Genomic DNA, 8471 nt, shown 5'->3' on the forward strand with positions numbered 1-8471 from the left:
GCGTTTTTGCTTGCACATAATTAGTTGATGAAAGTCAACAGAGCTTCTGCTCATTTACTAAACTCTGGAGCAACTGCTCTTGCCGTGTGCAACTGCACTTTCCAAAGTGCACAGTCTTTTTGCCTTTAGTAAATAAACCCCTATGTGTTTTTGCTGTTTATTATCTCAAAATTACTAAAATTGACTTTATATTCTTTTATCCCCTGATTTAGCATGTAGTAGCATTCAGTAGTGATCAGACTGACATGAGCACAATGCTCCTATGCTTCAATCACATGCAACTGATCAGTACAAATGATACTGCATGCTGCTTGTGTAGTTTACACTATAGGGAGCCATTTGTTTCATCTGTTAAATGGCCAGTTGCTAATCCTAGAGATTCATCTCTAGCAACTTTTAGAAGCATGGTTGAGCTGCTAAAAAACACCTAGTAGCCTTAGCCAAATACGGTGACTGTCATGTTAAATCTGTCAATGGGATAGGATTTTAAATTGTTGTAGTTTAGTCCATTGGTAAAAGGAGCCACTAAAGTAAAAGCTTTCATCCATTGGATTACCGCACAGGAGATCAACAGTGCGTTTCAAAATATTGCCCCCTCATGCAGGCATTTTTGTAGTGTGCAATCAATCCCACTCCCTTTTTGTTAGTAATATGGAATACACCTTTTTTTCTTCCCAAAGGCATCTACTGCAGGCTCCTTGGCATCTTTCACACAGAGAACATCTGATGGCCTGGTAAAACAAATAAAGCATTTCTCACAGCCACAAATCAATTTCATATTTGTCCTGGAATTTTAAATGGGATGGAAATAAAGGAAACAGAGAGAAAGCACCGTAGCTGAGCAGGAACGCAGTCAGCGGAGGGGGGACATGACAGGGTGGTAAGGGTAGCTTAGCAACTAAGGGGTTAAGGGAGGTATTTGTATTGAAAGTTGAGGGGGCACCCCATTGGCCATGGGAAGGTGTATGGGGGGGAGCTAAGGAGGTATTAGCTGCAGAAGGGGGGTGGGGCTTCAACAGTTGATCAAGGTAGCTGGGGAAGAACATCCGACATCCCAGGGCTTAGTGTTCTCCCTCTCCACGCCGCTGATTATGAGCGAGCTGGAACGCTTATTATCCTAGCTTCAGGCTGCGGCCGATGTACATGGCACAGCGTGGGTGCAGAGCCAAGTCGTGGCTTCCCTGCAAGGGGTCTAGAAGAGTTCCCCCCAGCCGGGGTTTGCACCACCACGTGCTCGGAGTTCTAGGCCCTCGGATCACTTCAGCCCGACAGGACCCCTCTGGCTCAGCGCCGCAACGGGAGCCCACCATCGGACCCTTCAAGTCCCCCTGCAAATCGCACGCTGGCTTCAGCAGGGGGTGCGCCTGGAAGGAATCCCCAGCTCAGGTGGAGCCCACGGGGGATGGGTTCTCCCTGGCGTGTGGATCCGGCCCCATCCTCCATCGTCTGGATTCCGGAGCGGGCGGCTGGTGTGCCTGGCGATGCTCCGGTTGACACGTACAGGCCAGCGTGGGAGAGAGAGGGCTGTGGGCCCTGGCCTGTCTCCTGGTGTGGCCGGTGGCATGTTAGGATAGGCACGTCTGACCACGGAAGATCCAAGATGGCGGCGCACACCTCCAGGTCACGGGCGGTGACTGGGAGATTCCGGGTTGGGCCGGGGCACACATCGATGACGTCAGCAGTGACGGGAGGACGAAAACGGTGCGGGAGAGGCCGGCCAGTGTGTCGGCTGCTCGGGGCTTGCCTGCAGCAGATGGGAGGAAGGGGGCGGACTGCAGCGCGGAGGTCGGTGCAACCCATAGTGCCAGTGGACTGGTCCGAAGAGGAGTCCAGCAGCGCTGAGGAAGAAGAGCTGGAAGAGGATGTCGGGGAGGCAGCGAGGGATGTCGGTCCCTAGCCCCATGCAGCCTGGTGAGTGTGACTCAGCTCTTTTGCCTTTTCTTTCTCCCTCTATGCTGTCTGGGGTGGGGGGTCTGGGGTCGGGAGGCTTGGGATGAGACTAGGGCCCAGGGATCAGATGCGCTCACCCGTGAGGTGCTGGCGGGTTTGAGGGAACTTTTACACAATTTGGAGAGGGGGTGTGGTGCAGGGGAGTCCACAGTTACGCCGAGGGACATCCCAGGGACACAGGGAGTCAGCACCTGGAACCCCTGCAAGGGTCGGGCGGTGAGGCCACAGCGGAGAAGTCCAAGGAGGACAAGGAGACGGACAAGGTGAGATTGGCTGATTCTGCAAAATGTGAGGTATATGTTTGCTTTGAGGGGCCCCTCGGTGCTCACCTCAAGCCTGAGGTATGGGAAAAGATTTGGAGGGGGGGGGTTCGTGGAAGTTTAATCTTGAATGCTTAAACCGGAGAAGAGCAAGAAGGACGAGGAGAAGCATAGGTATCGCCTTATTCCTCACACGTTTGCCAAATGGTTGCAAGCCTTTGCGATATTGGCAAGTGTGATCGACGAGAAGGAACTGGAGAGTTGTTTGGCCCTATTTTGCTATTTGGATGCTATTGGGGAGGCTAATAGGGTTTATGGTGGCATGGAGTGGCTTCGCTACGACAAACAGTTTAGGCAGCGTAAGGCTGTGCGGCTGGCTATTTGCTGGGACCACAAGGACATCGGTCTCTGGATGAAGCTGATGACCACAGCCAGAAGTGGGAGCCAGTCCTTTCCAGGGGGGGCTGGCGGTGCCTCCACCTCGGGTTCGTCGGCCACTAGGAAGAAGGGGGGGTGCTGGCAATTTAACGACAGTTCCTGCAGATTTGGTGTGACCTGTCCTTTTAAGCATGAGTGTTCTGGGTGTGGTGGCGGCCATTGGCTCGCCCGATGTTTCAAGGCGGGAAAAGGCCAGGCAGGGGATGCGTCTGGAAAAAGGGAAGACTCCGGTGAGGGTGGGAAAGATGTTTCCTTTCCTAAGTAGGTACCCGGATCGGGAGTCTGCACGACTCCTTAGGGAGGGGTTTACGGTGGGTTTTGGCATCCCGTGCATGTTAATGGGGGTTCCCCCTGTGTCCCCGAATTTACAGTTGGCTCTCCAGTTCCCGGAGGTAGTGTCAGAGAATCTTTCGAAGGAAGTTTCCCTGGGTAGGATGAGCGGACCTTTTTCCTCTCCTCCGTTTTCAGGCCTGGTCGTTTCTCCCCTGGGGGTGGTTCCCAAAAAGGAACCTGGCAAGTATCGTTTAATTCATCATCTTTCCTACCCAAAAGGGGGCTGTGCGGTCACCTATACATCGTTTGACACGGCAGTGACCTGGGTGTGTAGGTACGGCCGCAGGTCACTGTTGGCCAAGACGGACGTGAAGGCGGCGTTCCGCCTGCTTCCGGTTAATACGGACAGTGTGCACCTTTTAGGTTGTCGTGGCAATGTTCGTATTTTGTCGATCGTTGTCTACCGATGGGGTGTTCCATTTCTTGTGCACTGTTTGAGGGCTTTAGTTCTTTTGTCAAATGGGTGGTGCGGGATGTTTCCGGCTTGAATTCCATCATCCACTACCTGGATGATTTCCTGTGTATTGGGCCGCTGGCTTCTAACAATTGCGCGGTCTTGCTGGGGGAGCTACAACATATAGCAGACTGTTTCGGCATTCCTTTGGCGCCGGAAAAAACATAAGGCCCGACGACGGAGCTGGTTTTTCTGGGCATAACGATTGATTCAATGGCCATGGAATGCCGTTTGCCTGTGGACAAACTGGTGGCTCTGCGGCAGGAGGTGAGCAACATGGGGGGCAGGCGCAAGGTGCGGGTGAGGGAGTTGCAGTCCCTGCTGGGCAAATTGAATTTCGCCTGCAGGATAATTCTTATGGGCAGGATATTTTGCCGCCAGCTTTCCTTGGCTATGGCGGGCGTCAGCGCCCCGCAGCACTACATTCGTTTGACCCGGGATCTCAGAGCTGACCTTCGGATTTGGGATGAATTTCTGGCATCTTACAACAGAAGATCCCTGTGGATGTCGGGGCCGGTGAGCAACGCGGACCTGGCTCTGTTTACGGATGTGGCCGGGTCGGTGGGCTATGGAGTGTTCTTTCAGGGTAAGTGGAGCACGGGGCGGTGGCCTGAGGCATGGAGTGCGGCAGGTTGGTTGAAGAACCTTGCACTTTTGGAATTGTTTCCAATTGCGTTGGCTGTTGAAATTTGGTGAAGTGCATTTCGGAATAAGAAGGTGCGCTTCCACTGTGACAACATGGGGGTGGTGATGGCTATAAATAACCTCTCGGACTCCTGTCCACCTGTGGTGCGCCTCTTGCGCCATTTGGTTCTGCTATGCCTTCGCCTGAATGCTTTCATTTACGCTGTCCACATCCCGGGCGTTTGCAACAAGATTGCGGATGCCTTGTCTTGTTCAGTGGGAGGAGCTTTGCATGTTGGCACCGGAAGCGGAGCGGCATGGGACACTTTGTCCGCCACGGTTATGGACGATTGCATTGGAGACACTGCAGGATTGATTCGGGATTCCTTGAGTGTGGCAACGTGGGAAGAGTATTCCAGGGCGTGGAGAGAATGGAATTAGTTGCTGGCGGAGGTAGGGGGGCTGGAGCCTGGGGTGGATTTGTCTTCCTTAGTTCTTTATTTTGTAGTGCGTAATTTTGTTTGGGGGGCATCTGCATCGGCTGTGGACCGCAAGTTGGTGGGCCTGGCTTTCTGGTTTAAGTTGCAGGGTAGTGGGGATGCCACGAAATCCTTTATGGTACGGCAGGCGATGAAGGGATATCGCAGGGGCCGCAGTTCTAGGGATTCCAGGCGTCCAGCGTCGGTCGCCATATTGAGGGTTGTTTTGGAGCACCTTCGGTCTGTTCTGTGGTTTATGAACGGATTTTGTTTCAGGCAGCAGCCTGCATTCGGTCTGTTCTGTGGTTTATGAACGGATTTTGTTGCAGGCAGCATTCTTGCTGGCTTTTTTCGGGGCTCTCTGGATAGGCGAACTGGTCAGTCCTTCCAAAACGATCGTGGGGGGGGTTTTGTGGGAGGATGTGGAGTGCACAGGGGCATCAGTACGTATTGGGATACGTCGTTCAAAACGGATCAGGGTGGCAAGGGGGTACATTTGGAATTGTTCCGGGGAAAGGTGGCGGGGCTTTGCCCGGTTGTTGCCTTGTCACAGTTTGCGGCGGTGCGACCACAAATGGCGGGCCCATTGTTGGTGCACGCGGATGGTTCCTGTTTATCATGGTTTCAGTTCATGGACGTTTTTCGCAAATGTCTTGGGGCGGCGGGCTTGGATCCCAAACAGTATGGGTCTCGCTCTTTCCGTATAGGCGCCGCTACTGAGGCATCTCGGTGGGGGCTGAAGGACACTGCGGTCAAACAGATCGGCAGGTGGGTGTCCAACGGGTTCCGGCTGTACATCAGGCCTCATTTGTTGTAGGGCATGGGGGTTTTTTCTGTTTTTGTGTCAAGCTTTTGTTTTCCACCCTTTCTCTTGCTGTTGTTTATGTAATGTGTAGATGTGTTCATTGGTTGGTGGGAGGTACCGTGTTTATTTTGTTTGCTTACAGGTCAGAGATGCCTCGTGTGGATCCTGGGGCATTCCTTTGTGTACAGGGGAGCCAGGCAGGCGGAGGTCAGGCCCAAGGCCAGGCAGTTGGGCATCCCCAGGGAGTTAGGCAGTGACCGCTGTATCGGGGTCCGGGGCATGATGTGGAACAGGGTGGTCCCTGAGGTTCACAGATTTGCCCGTTGGGACAGGGCCCCGGATATTCTTGTGATACATGCAGGAGGCAATGATCTGGGCATTAGATCTTCTAGGGAACTTATACGAGACATCCGTTTTGATTTTCTCCGGCTTCGTTGTGATTTTCCAGGAACCATTTTAGTTTGGTCAGAGATCGTGGCAGGTACTGTGTGGTGAGAGGCCAGATTGGTGGAGAAGATCAACAAAGCTCGAGTCAAGGTCAATAAGGAGGTGGAGAAGTTTTTCGTCAGGAATGGGGGCTTGGTGGTCAGGCACTTAGACTTGGAGTCCGAGACATGGCAGTTCCTGAGGGGTGATGGAGTTCACCTCAATGATGTGGGCATGGACTGGTGGTCTCTGGGATTGGAGGATGGCACCCCCAGGGCTTTTTAGGTGTGGCAGGGTGCGCAGGTGTAAGGAGTTACACCTGCGGCTCTGTGCCATTTTGGGGTCCTTGGCGGCGATATAATTCGGTTCATTTGGGTAAGAGGTGGGGAACCATCTCAGGTATGGTATCCTCTAGGGGGAACGGTTCACTGTGTAGTGACCGGGTAGCGTTAAGGACCCTGGGTGGCTGAGGTCAGCTGGGTTTAGGCCTTGAGTCTATAAGTCACGGCTGGGGAGGCAACTCAGCTTGCTGATGCCTCTGATACAATAAAAAGGGTATGGGTATATTGGTACCGTCAAGGACCTTAAAATTATTACATCTGGTTTTGTTCGTTTAAATATTATGTTGGTTAATTATGTTGGTTAATTTAAATAAAGTTTGTGTTGTTAATAAAAGGCCGTGTTCGGCCATTTTACCCCACCTCAGGTGTTGTGTGGTCTTTTATGTCAAGGTAAGGGGTTATGGAGGTCACAAGGAAAAGATAATGAGTATGTTGGAAGGTTAGCTCTTAGCTACCCTAGTCAAGGAAGTTACATAGCACAGACAATACGAAGTATACTCCCAGGGATCCTGTGAGGTTCTTTCTGAAATGTGGCTCGATGACTGATAAATAATTAGAATAATCTGAGTGAACTTGCTGACTTTGGCATATTTGCTATGTTTGCTAGATAGCATTATTAGCTCACTGACTCTTTTTTGTTGTTACTTGAAATTTCTCTTTAAACATTCCTTGATTTTTATGTGCTTGCCGCTTAATGCAATTACATTTTTGGAAGTGTGGGAACTTTTATATGCATACCTTTGAATACTCGTTGGCACTTTATGCAAAGACTTTAATCTTGTCATACAAACACCAAACACCATGGACAAATATCTCTTCCATTGCGTCACATTCATCAAAAGCTCTGTTATTACTGAATTTAGAATGCCATGCCCAAAATAAAGGTTTAATTAAAGCATGCATTGTCATTATTCCATCTCTGCAGAAAATTACTAAGTAGTGTGTGTTCTTTCTTATCTGAACACACGGGACCCTTGACCTATGTAATTAGTGTCCCTGTTCTCCACCCTGCTGAGCCCTAAGGTCCCCTGTTGCTAAGGAGGCATTCAGAGTCCAAGGAGCTAACAGCTGGAGTTCCGCCTCTTGCAAAGACTTTCAGCCTAATTGTTTTAATGAAGGTGGTCCCCGAGCTTTGTCCCCAATGCCAGCACCAGACTGATACATGGTGCTTTCAACTGTGTGCAGCTATTTTTCAAGCACGCTTCATTTATCATATTAAATGTGAGCCTCCAGGAAGAAAATGGAGCAGGCTTGCATTGATGGGATGTATAGAGACCCTCCCTCCCCTTCTGTTCAGAGCCACCGGCACGCCGAGCAGAATGTAGGGACCATATTGGCGTGAGCAGAAGTTGTCTAAGTGTCATTGTGGCTGGTGTGAAGCTTGAATTCACCCAAACACTTCATCATTTCTAAATAAAGGGTTCAACTTATTCTGAGGACTGTAGTGTGCAAATGGACTACAAATCACAATATGTGGGCCTCACTTTACATTGCATTGCAAAGCTGTAACCATTAAATGAAAGAACTCAACTGTAAGGGAAGTAAGCAGGACTGCCAACCACCCAAAATTTGTGTAAAACTAGGCCAGTAAAGGAAAGTTGTTTGCATGCTCTGTGAAAAAATAATATGCCTTTATTTTTTCTCCACTTTAGTATCAGCCTAATTTGATGACAAGTCTAATGCACAAATTTAAAAAATATATTACTGAAGAGCCATCCAGATGGCACCCCCCAGGACAGACTGAAGATTATGTTAACCACTTAAGCCCCGGACCATTTGGCTGACCAAAGACCAGAGCACTTTTTGCGATTCGGCACTGCGTCGCTTTAACTGACAATTGCACGGTCGTGCGGCGTGGCAAAATTGACGTCCTTTTTTCCCCACAAATAGAGCTTACTTTTCGTGGTATTTGATCACCTCTGCGGTTTTAATTTTTTGCACTATAAACAAAAAAAGAGCAACAATTTTGAAAGAAAAGCAATATTTTTTACTTTTTGCTATAATAAATATCCCCAAAAAATATATAAAAAACATTTTTTTTCCTCAGTTTAGGCCGATACGTATTCTTCTACATATTTTTGGTAAAAAAAAATCGCAATAAGTGTTTATTGATTGGTTTGCGCAAAAGTTATAGCGTCTACAAAATAGGAGATAGTTTTATGGCATTTTTATTAATATTTTTTTTTTTACTAGTAATGGCGGCAATCAGCAATTTTTATCATGACTGCGACATTATGGCGGACAGATCAGACACTTTTGGCGCTATTTTGGGACCATTCACATTTATACAGCGATCAGTGCTATTAAAAATGCATTGATTACCCTAAGAATCTTACACCTATGTTCCTCATCCCGCAGGTC

Source organism: Aquarana catesbeiana, linkage group LG10 (genome assembly GCF_042186555.1).
Source record: "Aquarana catesbeiana isolate 2022-GZ linkage group LG10, ASM4218655v1, whole genome shotgun sequence".
In the NCBI taxonomy this organism is placed as follows: Eukaryota; Metazoa; Chordata; class Amphibia; order Anura; family Ranidae; genus Aquarana; species Aquarana catesbeiana.